The following is a 15492-nucleotide window of genomic DNA, read 5'->3' as shown; positions in this document are numbered from 1 at the left end:
CCAGTTTAAAATGGATACTGATTTTTTTTTCATTGCACATGAGAAACTTTCATTTTTCCCTCTAAAGATAAATACTTTGAAATCATTAAAAGAAACAACAACAACAACAACAACAACAAAACCCCAAAACCAAAACTCTCGGTGACGCCACTTGGGCTGCGCCGCCTGCCGCATACTACTTCCGGTGTGTCATTTCCGGCGCGCCACGTCCCTCGTCGAGCCAGTCGGGCGGGAAGGCGCTAGGTGAGGCTTGCGGTGGGCCCTCGGGCCTCTCTTCCGCTAACCTTGAGCGGTCGGTCCTGTAAGCCCCCGCTCCAAGAATAGTTGTGCAGATCTGTTTCTGCGCCTTCTATACCAGTAAGGAAGGCCCTTGCGCCTCCATTGTGCAGTTTTGGAATGGGCCTTTCTCATTTTCGTAGGCTCCTCCCTGCTGGCGGCTGTAGCAGCGACGCAGGCCGCCTCGCTGGGCTTTTCTGGCCTGGGTCCTCGGCGTCGCGGAGTTTCTGGGCGGATTTTACCACGTGCGCCTTGCCGAATCTGCATGCAGTACCAGGGGTACTCCTACGGTGCCATTCCAGACTTTCATGCGAAGCTCCCGCTTCAGTCCGGAACACGGAGCCACCGGATGCCAGAGCCCGGCCTTAAGACATGGAGCAGAAACCAAGGTAAGGCCTAAGGAGTTGTGCAGTTTGCACTTGTTGGACACAACAGTGGCCAGATTTTACGGGTCCATCCTAGAGATGTCAACTGAGCTGACAGACGAGCTCGCCTTTTCATCTCCTGACCCCAGCTAAAGCTCCTGGTAAGTTTTTCAACCCGATTCTATCCACAATTCTATCCACAATTCCTGTGTTATCATGGAATTGTAGCATTGTTAATTGTATGGGAAAATGGGAGATTTATTTTGCAGAGGAAAACGTTGCCAGCCTTTGAGATTTCAGCGTCTCTTCTAAATAGTCCTCATTGCCGATTTGTTCTTGTGGCAGATGGGAAAATGCAGTATGTTGGATTTACGTTTCGAAGGAATTTATCTTGAAAATATCTAAGTATTTTGTCCTCCACACTCACCTCTAACTATGCGTGTTCTAGTGGAAGGCCTTGCGATCAAATATCAGTGTGGGCAAATTTGTAATACTTCCTGATTTGCATGATCAATGGCAACCAGGAGATTTTAGAACCTCAGAAGAAGTTTTCGAAATGTAAATACTTTGTTCATCAGTCCTTGACCAGCGCTGCTCTGGTTCACCAGTAGATGGGCCAACATTTAACTTGGGTTATTCTGTCTTTTGTAGATCAAGATGTTCTGTATATCATGTTTCTTGTTTTGTGTAGATTTCCCCACTATCCCTTTCATTTGCTGAATAACCTGGACCATGGCGCTGTAGAGTTTCCCCAGTTTAAATATTGCCAATTGCACGCAAATGGTGCCGTTCAACAAGTTCAGTGAGTTCTCTGTAGTTGCAGCAAATTGGCAGCTGGATTCAGATATTAGGTCAGACAACAATTCAATCCCTTTAGCAAAACTATAGGCAGTATTTGACAATGGCTTATGAAGTACATGATGTTTGGTTGTCTGTTTTTGTAATCTTAGCAACCATTGACTAATGCTTATATCTATTTATTAAATGAGAGTTGCAAAAATGGTAATATTCTAATTTTATCATACATGTTTTTGTTTATAAGTTGTTATGCTTTTAGAAAGAGCTAAGTCTGTTATTAATCTGTTACCCAACGTTGCAAGATGATATAGGGAATACAGAATAGCAGGTTGATTATTTCATGTTGTTTGCCAGTTTCGATGATAATGAATTGCTTTCTTATCATATGAAGGTGACCAATTTTAAAAATACAATTATGAAATCGTGGACTTAAAAGTATATGATGGATTTTATTGTAATTATTGGAATATACATTGTACCCTACTTGGCCAGTCGAGCCTCTTCAAGTGATATCTGGATCCTTTTGACATGACCTTTGTAGTGTTTGGTAGTTTACTTAACATTTAGTATTACAGAGTATATAAAACTCATCTGGTACGTTTGCTACCCCAGACTGGGGAACTGCTATGTCTCCAATAATCTCTGATAATTCCTTTTAGTGAGAAATGATATTTTAAGACTTCAATATGAACACTATGGGTGTTCACTTCTAATAGATTGATACACATGCACACACACAGAATATAAAATATACTTCAGTTTGGGTTCATACTGATATTTGCAATTAAAACTTCAGATTACAGAACTCACTATATTTGTCTCCTTTTTTTCCGTTCAAGGAAGAAAGGATTCTTCCTCACAAAGAATTCTGCTTCTCAATGACAGAGGAATTAAAATTAATCTATATCAGAATTACTGTTTTTTTGTGTGTGACATATTCCAGACACAACAATCTGAGAATAACAATACTAATACCACCTATATTATTATAAGAGCCATTAAAATTATTCTTGAATAAGCTCTCTTCATTCTCATTTTTTTCTGATAGCTGGACTTTATATATCAGAATATATAGTTATTAGACCTATGCTCTCTTTCTCTTAGACAATAATTATTATTAGTTCTACAAATAACCATATATTTTTGCTCACCATAAACCTGTGTCACTGTCTCTCTAGTTATTTTGGTTGCCTAATACTCATTCTTCTGTAGATTGTGCTCATGGGGGTAATACCTCTTTTTTTCATGCTGATAACAGTGCCTTTTATTTTTGAGTCATTTTTTTCTAGGTATAAAATCTTTGGCTCATGCTTTCTTTTCTCATGACTTAAATATGTTATTTTCTTTTACTATGGAATAAATAATTGCAAAAAATGCTAATAATAATCTATTTCTATTCTCCTTATAAATTATTTGTTATTTTTTTCTAGAAGCCCCCATTTATTCATTTATTTAACTTGAAATCTAGTACTTTTACTAGAATATGTTTTGATGTTAGGTTGATGTACTCAGATACATGGTATACTCTTTCAATATGGGATTTCAAATATATATACATCTGTGCACACAGAGAGATTGGTATTTGTTTTGTTTCCTTTATAATGTTTTTACAACTAATGTTTCCTAATACAATTGAGCTTTGAACAGTGTGGGGTTGGGGCCCTCTATGCAGTTGAAAATCCAGTAACTGTTGACTCCTCTCAAAAACTTTACTACCTCCTACTGTTGACTGAAGCCTTACTGAATAACATAAAGTTGTTTAACACGTATTTTGTATATAATACATATTATATGTTTGATTCTGAGTATGGATTAAGTTAAAGAAAAGAAAATGTTATCAAGGAAATCATGAGAGAAGTAAAATTACAACATTGTATTGAATCGAAAAAGATCTGCTTATAAGTGGACCCACATAATTCGAATCCTTGTAATTCAAGGATCAACTGTATATGTATGCTCAGTCATCTTTCTCAGTATTTGACACTTTTCACTTGAGTACTTTTTGTCACATTTTCATTTAAAAATTTGATTTTACTGCACAATAGCATGAGCTGGGACATATATATAGATTCCTTTAGTAGCCACCACAATCAGTATCTAGGTACTGGATGAGGTGATGCTACAAAACTCTTTTATGCTGCCCCTTTATAGGAAATACTCTCCATAACCCCAATCCCTAGAGCCCTGATTTGTTCTCATCATTTTTCCCCCAGAGTGTGATTCAGTGAAATCATATAACATGCAACTAATTGATACCTGTTTCCTTCATTCAATATAGTACCTTTGAGATCCTTTCAAAGTCTAGGCATTCTTGTATGTGTATATGAATGTATATGTGTGTGTGTGAGTGGATTCCATGAGTTTTTCTACAATGATCATGTCATCATGTCCCTATCTAATCTGTCATTTTTAAATTTCTTTTTCTTGTCTTATTACACTGGATAGGTTCCCATAGGAATCTGAATAGGATTGATGAGAGTTGACATCTTTGCTTTGACCCCAGTCTTAGGGGAAAATATTCAGTCTTTTACCTCTAAGTATAATATGTTAGCTATAGATTTTTGTAGATGATCATTTGTCAGGAAGTTCTCTTCCATCCTAGTTGGGAGGTTTTTTTTTTTTTTAAGATTTTATTTATTTATTCATAATAGACATAGAGAGAGAGGCAGAGACACAGGCAGAGGGAGAAGCAGGCTCCATGCCAGGAGCCTGACGTGGGACTCAATCCTGGGACTCCAGGATTGCGCCCTGGGCCAAAGGCAGGCGCTAAACTGCTGAGCCACCCAGGGATCCCCTAGTTGGAAGTTTTTATCATGATTTGATGTTGAATTTTATAAATTGCTTCAGTTAATATACATCTTGTTTTTCTTCTTTAGTCTTTTATTGTGGTGGATTTTACCTACTGATTTTTTTAATGTTAATTCAGACTCATATGATAAAACCCAATTGGGGTGTATTAATATTTTGTATATTACTGGGTATAATTTACTAAGTTTTTTTAGAATTTGTATATGTATACTCATGGAAGATATTGGTCTATAGCATCAAAAAAACTTTTTTCCCCCACTAATTAGTAGCTTAATCATAGTGTTCTTGTGTGTGTGTGTGTGTGTATTTATATTTACTTATTTATTTATGAGAGACACAGAGAGAGAGAGAGAGAGAGAGAGAGAGGAGAGAGAGAGAGAGACAGGCAGAGGGAGAAGCAGGTTCCATGCAGGAAGCCTGACATGGGACTCGATCCCCGGTCTCCAGGATCACGTCCTGGGCTGAAGGAAGCGCTAAACTGCTAAGCCTCTGGGGCTGCCCCTTGTGTGTGTTTAAAGACAAACGTGTACCACTCAAAAGTGAGCCTAAGTCATCAAAGCACTTAAGGAATTACATTACTGACATCTGTGTTCTCTCCAATCATCCAAATACTTTGTGCATACTGGAATCACCTTTTTCAGTCCACTGGCCAGAGGAATGATGGGCCTGCAGTTTCCCTTCCTATAACTGCCCTTGCAGTAAGACTCAAGAACCTTCCCTTTCCTTGGAAGTTCTTAGATTAAGGGCCAAGGTCAGTCAAGGCTTTTAAAAATTACAGTACAAAACAATTGACAAAAATAAATGTAAAGTGGCTGATGGTTATACAAAATTACTCTTACTGATTTGGAAAAGAGGAAGGAAGGGGAAGATTAATTCAGAACCACTTTGATTAAGACTGTATTTGGCTAAGGCTGAATTAAACTCCCCTAGACTTACTTCTCCAAGTGGGTACTTCCTTAGACCACTGCACATAAGTCTTCAGTCATTTCTTTAGTCACATGCAATTTACAGGATAAGTTTTAAGTTTTCAGGAGTAATACAAAAAGCATTAAATAGAAAACCATCACATTTTTATATTCCTATTTTCTCCATGTATGACAAGAATGTTTCAAGAGGTAGTCTGTTGAAACCATTTAGAGGCTCCTTAAGTGTGTTGTGCATCCATGCTAATTATAGAGCTTATCATACTTTCCAGTAAACATGTAATGTAGCAAACATTTTTACTTAAATACTCCTTTCTTTCTCTCTATTTTGTGATAGCTGGAGACTTTAGAAAGCATAAACACCTTATCCTGAATCTTGATATAGCCAAAATTGAGAGACGTAGGATTCTGTGAATGCTTCAAGATTTTTTCAGCATAAACACTGAAATGGCACAGGAAAAACTGTCATTAGGGTAGGGTTTCAGTCTTGACTTTGATTTTATTTTCTTTTATTATTTTTATATTTTATTTATTTATTTTTGGTCACTGGTCATTTTATCTGCACCTGTTTCATTATCTTTGAACTAGAAATAACCCATGTCAAAACATATCTTCCAGTTATAAAATAATGGATATAGATAACTTTAGATAACTATAAAAGTCATTTGGAATTTATGTGGAAATGTTTAAGGATTAAATTACACTAATTATGCACAATAGCACAACAAAAAAGACATAGAGAAAACTTGATCTTGATTTGCGTGTAGTGACCAATTCATTCAAGCTTGAGCCTTGTTTCTAGGTATAAACCTACACTATCTACTTAATTTAGAAGGTATAAGAGTGACTCTGTATATCTACTACATTTCAGATGAACACTGAGGGGGGCACTTGATGGGATGAGCACTGGGTGTTATGCTATATGTTGGCAAATCGAACTCCAGTAAAAAAAAAAATATATATATATATATATATATATATATATATATATATATATATACCAAAAAAAAAAAAAAAAAAAAGGAGAGATAACTCTCCCATACAATTTGCTGATAGTAGATCTTCAAGTAAGAATGAAAGACAGCACTCATAAGGTAGAGAAGAATGCTCATTCATACAACTTTTTTGTCTTTGGAATGCCTTGCCCTTTTTCATTATCAAATTTCTGTTCCTCCTTCAAAATAGTTCTCATATTCCACCCTTTTTAAAAAAAATCTAAAATCTAAATCTTTCATTGCTTCAGTTTGACTTTTTATGTGTATCTGGACTCCCCAGGTCAATATCCTATCATTTATAATATCATGTGATAAATATTAAATTGGTTATCTTTCATTTTTTTTAATACTCTACCCATGTTGAAAACATGTAGCATTTTTATTTCTCAGTAACTCTGCACATAACCCACTTCCTGGTTTGGAAGGCTTCCTGTCTGTCTACTTGGAAAATTTCTGTTTATCTCTTGTCTTATGTGCTTCTGTGAATTCTCCTCAGACTCATCTGAGCCTGCCATTAGTACTATTTTATCCTCCTGCCATTAGTACTATTCCTCAACTCTATGTTTCTTCAGCACAGGAAATAAGCATTTTCATCATATTCATGCCTTCAGCATATCAAATATGCTTGTACAATGAGCAGTTTATTGTAAAGCTGATGCCACATAGCAGGTGATCAGTACATACATTTAATTGCTTTATTAGGAATAATGAGTATATAATAAACTGTGCATATTTAAAGTGTATACTTCAGTGGGTTCTGATGTATACTTCCGTGAAACCATCACTACAATCAAGATCATCACCACATTCATCAAAGAAATATTTATTTAATGAAAAATATGGTTTAGTCTTAAGTGCTGATAACATTTATTCTCTTATATAAAACCAAATTCAGAAATGAATATGCTGAGTACGTACCTCATGCAAGTCACTGCAGAGATTGAAAGTATGCAGAGATGAATAGTGGCTACCCCACTTCTTAAGACACTTGCTCTCTGGTTCTGATTCTAGAATAGAAATGATTTTTTACATTCACCAAATATTGTCCATTGCCTGTCAAATCTTGCCTGTGTATGCAGTTTAGAACAGATGGAAGGTCATCCTCAGAAGCAGTTCATAGGATGAAGGGCTGGAGATCCCAGAGATCCTGAAGAGTGAGGATGATACCTTGCGGGAATGCAGTTGTCATGAATGCAGTTGTCACCAAGTGACAGAAATGAGGCCAGGAGTAGAACCAAGGTTAGAGCTGGAATCAGGATGAAGTAGTATGTGGGAGATTGATCAGTTAATGGAAAAAAATAGAAGAATGAAAATAATAGAATAAAAAAAGATGTATAGAATGGAATTGATTGAAAAACTTATGAAATTAAGTCCACAAATACTGGTCAAGAAATATAATGCATTTTTTTTATATATATAGTCTTCCATATACTTCTGGGTCAAGCCTTGGGTAGAGAAGATTCCATGAGGCTTCATAGAAGCATCTAAATGGTCTGGATGCCCCACATTTATGGTTAATTGATTTTGACTTCAACCTACAATTTGCCCCATTCTATTAGAATGTATCCAGACTTTCAACTTAAAATTCAGTGTAACCCAGAACACATATAGAAATTATTACTCTATGCTTCCATTCAACTGGTTGGTCTCCTTCCACTATATTTACTAATCTAAGTTCCATGATATTTCAATTCATTCTCAAATTGCTCTCTCATAATGTTCTCCCTATCCTGGTTACTTTTCTTACTGTTTATTTCTTTTTGCTGTCCTAGTTTTTATTTAAAGCATAACACTGGTCTGAACCCTTTGTCAATGCCTTCTACAAACCTTCTAACTGTCATCTCCCTCCATCTTCTTTCTGTTTATTCCTAGCACTGAGTATTTGGGCCATACATTTTGTATTTTTGTTTTTCATTTTATTCCAAAGGCTGTTTATTACAAACTATCTTGGCATTGGTTTCAGTTGAATTCATGCATATTAGTTTCCTTCTACAACAGGATTTATGAGCACCTCAAGTACAGAAGAAACATCTCAACAGTGTCTCACATAACAGTAGGGCTAGATATTTACAGAGTCCCAGTTAATTATAGATATTTGCAATCTCATATTCTTTCACATCTGGGTTGATAATAGGTTAGTGATGGGCTTCAAGCTTTCTTATGGCTTCCAAACAAGGAGTTCTCTCCCTCCTGAGAGAAGTGAATCATTGAAAGCAATGCGCAAGGAACGGAAGTTTAAAGCAAGGTGGATGGACCTTGAGTGAAAACAGGAAGATTTAGGATACCTGCAGAAAGACAAGTCAGCATTATATAGAGACGAATTAATACTTTGGGATTAAACTGTCTGTGAAGGATAGAAGCATGGCAGACTAAAAATAGGCATGGAGTAATTCAGAAGCTAATCAGCCTCTGTCACAGATAAAATTAATAAGTAAAAAAGTTTTAACAAGACATTAGCCGTCTGAACAGCCCAGAAGGCCTGGGGAGGGAGATGAGAGTATTATGGCTGCAGCATTAACATCACTGTTATTAGGTTGGTGATGATTAACAGGATGTGGTTCCACAGGGAGCAAGGTGAGTCTTCATAGGACAGCACTATGTCAGAAGATGATGGTCTCAAATTGGATAGCAAAGGTGAACTGTCTTTCAGGAGAGACATCAGGCCCAAGGACACAAAAATGAGGCTGGACCAGCCTGGGCAGTAGTAAGAGTAATACTAGGAAAAAAAATAAAAATGATGTAAAATTAAAGTTAGGCATAGATTTATGACAAATAGCCACACCTGTTAGCCTTTGATTTCCATTCCATTCATATTTTGGGACTGTTGGGCCTAAGTTTCTTTTGGGTTTACTCCTTTCAGATTTTATGATAATGAATAAATTAATCTATGAAGCAGAAAACCAAGGACTTCATAACTGCTTAACCCAGGTAACGATAAGAATGTTTTCTATCATTCATTATCAGGAGAAATTGTTTAAAAGCTCCTTGCATTAAAGTCTAGTGTTAGGTGCCCCGTGAAATGAAAAGAAAGGCTTAAGCCTAGCTTTTCATGGAAGTTGACAATGTAGTAGAAGAGGAAACACCACAGATAAAAAATACTCTGATAATTAATGTGTAACTGGTGACAGCTTTATGGAACTGTAATGGTATAATCCTTTGGGATATGAGTATGTCTAAAGTGGGATGAATATGTTGGTGTGTAAAACTTTTGCACAGATGAAGATTTTGATGAAGATTTTGAAGTACCAAGGGGAAGGGGTATAATTTGATGGGAAGAGAATGGTGAATTCAAAGGCTGGATTAAAGACTGAAAGTTCAGAGGAATTATGCTGGTTGATAAAATGTGTGTGTATTTAATCAGACATTGCCTTATACTTTGTAAAGTTGGACATATGCTCTTAGAAACAAAATACTATATTATTATGTCAGGTTTCTGTAACTTATATTAAAAAGTCTTTCTGATATAATACCTATTTTCCACCACCACAAACCCTCTGAACTTAGAGAAAGTTTTTAAATACAAGTTACAGAAATCTGTTTAAAAAGGACTTAAGGTATAAGGAATAGTACATTCTTACCTAACAAATTTAGGAAGTGGAGAGTTTTCAGATCTCATACAGTCAGGACTCCAACTCTGTTTCTCTGTTTCAGAAATGCCCCATTCTGTGCCTTCACTTAGTCTTCTTTCATGCTTTCAAAGATGAAGCCAAAAGCTCCTAGTGTAAGAGAGAACCTTACTTCCCAGTTATCTCTTGAATTAAAGGAAATATATTCTTAGAAGTACCCAGAAACCTTATTTTTTTAGAGAGCAAGTGGTTCGCATGCCCATTTCTACACCAAAAAATAGCATAGAGTACAGTATTAGTATGCTGTACTTCGACAAATAGCCTATCCCTGGAGCTAGGATGAAATCCGCAACCTCTCAATCAACTTGAGTAGTAGGGAAAAGGAAAGATTCTTGAATGCCATCAGGTTTCTGATAAGAAACATAAAGGAGGGAAAGCATACTGGTGGGCAGTCAACAGTGACCATAACAAATATCCAGAGTCAACTATTAGATTCCATCAAATAGATTCCTGTTCCGGTCTCTTATAGGAACATTGAGCTAGAAGTAAGGAGACCTTGAGGCCAAACCTTGTAGCAAACTAAGGAATTGTTTTTTATCTGTCTGACATTTCTCATCTTTTATGTATGTATGTGTGTATGTATGTATTTGTATTTGAAAGAGAGCAAGCGAGTACACATGAGTGAGGAGGAGAGAGAGGGGGAGAAGCAGACTCCCACTCCCCACTGAATAGGGAGTTTGGTGTGGGCTTGATCCCAGGACACTGGGATCATGACCTGAGCTGAAGGCAGATACTTAACCAGCTGAGCCACCCAGGCACCCCTGTTTATCATCTTTTAAACAAGAATAATTTTGGTAGCAGCAAAGTCTTTGGGTAGTTATGAAGGTGGAAGGTGGTAAAGTGTGAGGAGCACTTTAAAGTCTCTTTAGTCTGTGAGGCTCTGTTCTACTGCCTCTTTGTGCACTTTCATTACTGTGTGCTTTTAGAATTTTTAGAATTCTTAGGTGATCTTTCAGACACTGAATCGTTGATTGCACTTAGACTTGTCTGCCTTTATCCTTTACTTGCCATCCTTTTATGTAAGCTTTGGGTGCCCAAATAACTCCATCTTCATTGGGTGATTGTTCCAGGCCAAACCTATTTTGTTTTGGGAAAACTGCAATATGTGTGTTTTACACAACTTTTTATATCCATGTAAACATCTTGTACATGTGACATTTGCAGCTGTTTACATGTGTTACTCTGTTGAAGCAACAAAGAAAATACTGATGATGAAAGAAATACAGGCATCTCAATAGCAAAAAAACAATCCAATTTAAAAATGGGGGGGGATCCCTGGATGGCTCAGCGGTTTAGCGCCTGCCTTTGGCCCAGGGCGCGATCCTGGAGACCCGGGATCGAGTCCCACGTCGGGCTCCCGGCATAGAGCCTGTTTCTCCCTCCTCCTGTGTCTCTGCCTTTCTCTCTCTCTCTCTCTCTCTCTCTAAAATAAATAATAAATAAATAAATAAATAAATAAATAAATCTTTTTTTAAAAAATGGGCAGAAGATATGAACAGACATTTCTCCATACAGATGGCCAATCAACACTTGCAAAGATTCTCAATATCACTATCAGGGAAATACAAATCAAACTTCAATGAGATATCACCTCACAACTGTCAGAATGACTAAAATAAAAAACACAAAGAAGAAATGTTGGTGAGGATGTAGAGAAAAAGAAACCCTTGTGCACTGTTGGTGGAAATGCAAACTAGTGCAGCTACTATGGAAAACAATATAGCGATTCCTCATAAAGTAAGACATTGAACTATCCTATGATCCAGTAATCACACTACAGGTATTTACCCAAAACATACCAAGCACTAACTCAAAGGGATACATGCACCTCTGTGTTTATAGCAGCATTATTTACCATAGCCAAATTGTGGAAGCAGCCCAAGTGTCTGTTGACAGATGAATGGATAAAGGTGTGATACACACATACACACACACACACACACACACACACACACAGAGGAATGTTATTCAGCCATAAAAAAGAATGAAATCTTGCCATTTGCAACAACATGGAGCTAGATAGAATAGCAGCCTACCTAGCATGTTCAAACAAGGAAAACATTTTATTTAGATATTTACAGGATTTATAGAGATAGTCCATGCTAAGTAGAAAAGGTACATGTCCTAGAGGATGATATTTGTGTCCTGGGTTTTGACTTTATTGCTTGTAATTTCATCATATTTACATAATTTTAGATTCTTAGTTCAATGTTCTCCTCTGTCAACGACTCTAGAGATATATTCAATTTCTTAATAAAATCGAGCTTTGCTACTCGAAAATATTAGCAAAGTATTGAATTCTCCACGTGGTAGAAAAAGGAAATTGGGTGATGTGATCTCTCTTGGCAATTCTACTCTACTTTCGTGTTTGATGGTTTTGAGTTTCTCATAGCCAGTTTGGAACAATTTAATGTTCCTGAGAGAATATTTTGGAAAAATGTCACTCATTTTATTCTAATTTCAGTATGCCAACTTGGTTTTCAAAAAAGATAAATATTATGCTCTATAAAATACATCTGAAGATATGTGTTGCAGATTGGACTTTGTATAGCTTTGGGAAGGTGACACACATTTTCCTTGTAAAGGGAGAGGATATGATCAATGGCTATAACTTCAGATCTTGAAGAATGACAAAATAACAGAGTTTGTTGAGGTAGGGATAGCATATTTGCATCAATGTATTAGTTGAATAATTGAGATTACTGATAACAGCAAGGAATTGTTAAGGCTTATTTCAGGTATAAAAGAAAAAGAAAAATGGCACCCAAATAATCAATTTTTATAAAAGTGCTGATGATGCCTGGAGGAAAAAAAACAAATTAAGTAAAATTAATAATTAAAATAACTACTTGACACTAAATGTAAACTGATAAAGGATGAATTAAGCTATTTAACTTCTCAAGTGATGTTGTTTTGCATCCCATGGACAGAGGATACTTTAAAGGTATGAATGAAAGAGACCTCTACATTCAGATAAGCGCTTTCAGTTTCTGTGGGAATTGAATACTTATTACAATAATTTAAGCTCATTCAAGACATTTCTAGAACTTCCTATTGCACCTTTCCACTACAGCCAATTTGTTAACTAGAAAATAATCAGTGCATATGTGGATATCATTAAATTATAATCATGTTCCTTTTTTGTATTTTGTCCAGTGTATGCAAATGAAATTTTCTCTTTCCCTAAAGTTTTATACCAGATTTAGGATATATTTAGCTTCAGGAGAGTTTTTTTTTTATTAAAAATTCAAGTATCTTTAATTTAAAGATTATTCTTAACCTTATTTTGGTTCAGGCTTATACAAAAATATTCACACAAAATTGCCACCCATACTAAATTATAATATGATAAAAATTTCTAATGAGATTAAACCAACTATTTGAGTGTCTATTTTTTTTTCTTTTTAAGGAATCATGGTTTATTTAGAACATTTGCTTAGTCCACATTATTTGTGGAGCAACACTTTTGGCCTATAATCATATTCTGCCAAGGGGCAAGATTAAAAGTCTAGTATTATTTAATCTCTGGCATATAAAGAGCTTAGAAGTCATCCTTACAACAAGAAAAAAGCTGAAAAAAACTGAAATCAATGACTTTTCTTGGATGCATTCAACCTAAAGAGAATTGAGGTTGCAAGGCAAACTGCTACACCAAAACCTGAAGAGACAAGCAAATACAGAGAAATAGTTGAGATCAGCTTACCTCAGTGCAGAAACCACTGGAGACATAAACTGTAGAAGAAACACTTAAAAGGTAATTTTGAGGAACTACTGGAGGCTGAATGTGTAAATAGCTTAAGAGTGAAACTTCTGGGGGCTACAGACATAGGAAGGACTTACACTTTTGTGGGTTTTACCTCCCAGGTAGCTCACTATGTTATCATGGTGAAAAGTCAAGAAAAATCATCTCATGTTTTTTGCAAGGGAAGAGGAAAAGTAATCGCTTTGAAATATACTCATTATGTTTTTTATAACTATACATACTTTCTAGTGAAAAATACTCGATCGGAGCCTATTTAAAATAAGTGGAGAGTCCAGTTATCCAACTCCAGCTCCATATAGTTTTCCTGTTACACCTAAGGGTAAGAAAAAGAAAAACTTATGACAAGGGACATAGGTACACTAAAAGATTTAATCATAATATAGAAAGCCTCCCTCCCTCATTCCTTTTTACCATATTAACAGGACTTCAGTATAAAACAGTGAACTAGAGCTGATGTGACTGCAAAACTCAGACTCAACTAAGATGAGTCTCATGACTCATGAATATATAAAGGAAACAAGGGAACCAAAAGTGAGAATACTAAATGAATTTGAGGACTTTGACATGTACAACTGTAGTTAAAATTAAAGATAGTTCAGTTTCTAGCCAGATGACATAAAAGCTTATACTTTAATACCTATTTATTTCAATTCCTGTTATCCAAAATATTGTATATTATATATATCTTTCAACAAAAATGTACCAGGGATGTTATAGACGGTAAAGGTATACTATCTGAAAAGACCAGAAAAGATCAGAAACAATTTCAGCTTTGACAGAGATGCTGGAATTAGCAGACAGGGAATTTAAAATATCTCTAAATGATAGTTAAGGACACTAATTAGAAAGGGAGACAACACAGACAACAAATGGGTAATATATGCAGAGAGACTGAAACAGAAAGAAAAGGAAATGCTGAAAATCAAAAACACTACAACAGAAATAAAGAATACCTTTGGTGGGCATATCAATAGTCATGTAAGTAGTTCTTAGGTAAAGAATTAAAGAACTTAAAGGTATGTCAATAGAAACTTCCCAAACTGAAATGAATTAAAATAAATAAAAAGAAAAGATTGTATAACTGACAAGATTTCAAAAACATGACATCAGTATAACTGGTATACAAGAAGAAGAAACAAAGTGATAGAAATATTTAAAGCAATAATTGCTGAGAACTTTCTAAAACTGACAGAAACCAGGTTACCAATCAGCATGTTCATAGACCATCAAGATAAATACCAAAAAATGTACAACTGGGCATGTAATACTCAAACTGTAGAAGATCAAAGACAAAGAGAAGATATTGAAAGAGGCCAGAGGGAAAAACTACCTTATGTATAGAGGAAAAAGGATAAAATTTACAGTTTTGTTTTTTTTCCCAAATCATGCATACAAGAAGAGAGTGGAATAAAATATTTAAAGTTTTAAAAAGCACTCAAACAAATCTAGATTTCTGTATCCAGAAAAATATCCTTCAGAAGTGAAGGAAAATAAATATTTTCTCAAAAACTGAAAGGATTAATTCCTATCAGATGTGCCTTAAAAGAAATAATAAGATCTCCAGAGATAAAGAAAATTATAGAAATGAGACACTTGAATCTACATTTTAAAAAAGAAATAAAAGGAAAGAAAAATCATTAGAGAAGGAATAAAATCTTTATTTTTACTAATAATTGATCTATCATCTTAGTTAATTCCATCATTCTATCATCTTAGTTAATTAACATATCTTAGTTAATTAACACATCCATCATCTTACATATATTTTTATTTGTGAGAACATTTAAGTTTACTCCCTTAAAAATGCTTGTTTAAAGTAATAATAGTACTTTACCTAATAGTGCTTTCAAATATAAGGATAAATGAAATAAATGACTAGTATTTTATAAAGGATAGGAATTCTTCATTCTAAAATACCAGCACTACCCATAAGAAGTA

At 35.5% G+C, this 15492-nt stretch overlaps 1 long non-coding RNA gene across 2 annotated transcripts in view; it reads left to right on the top strand.

The window, feature by feature from the left end:
- Positions 1 to 240: 240 nt before the first annotated feature.
- LOC112648252 (uncharacterized) overlaps positions 241 to 15492 on the top strand; it is a 236473-nt gene continuing 221221 nt past the window's right edge. For both annotated transcript variants that reach the window (XR_007412070.1, XR_007412069.1), the window contains exon 1: positions 241 to 665. This is a non-coding gene — a long non-coding RNA (uncharacterized LOC112648252). The remainder of the gene's footprint in view (positions 666 to 15492) is intronic.

The sequence above is a fragment of the Canis lupus genome, chromosome 7 (assembly GCF_003254725.2).
Source record: "Canis lupus dingo isolate Sandy chromosome 7, ASM325472v2, whole genome shotgun sequence".
Taxonomy (NCBI): Eukaryota; Metazoa; Chordata; class Mammalia; order Carnivora; family Canidae; genus Canis; species Canis lupus.
Note: the sequence above shows the minus strand (reverse complement) of the source record. Positions and strands in the feature narration are given on the sequence as shown.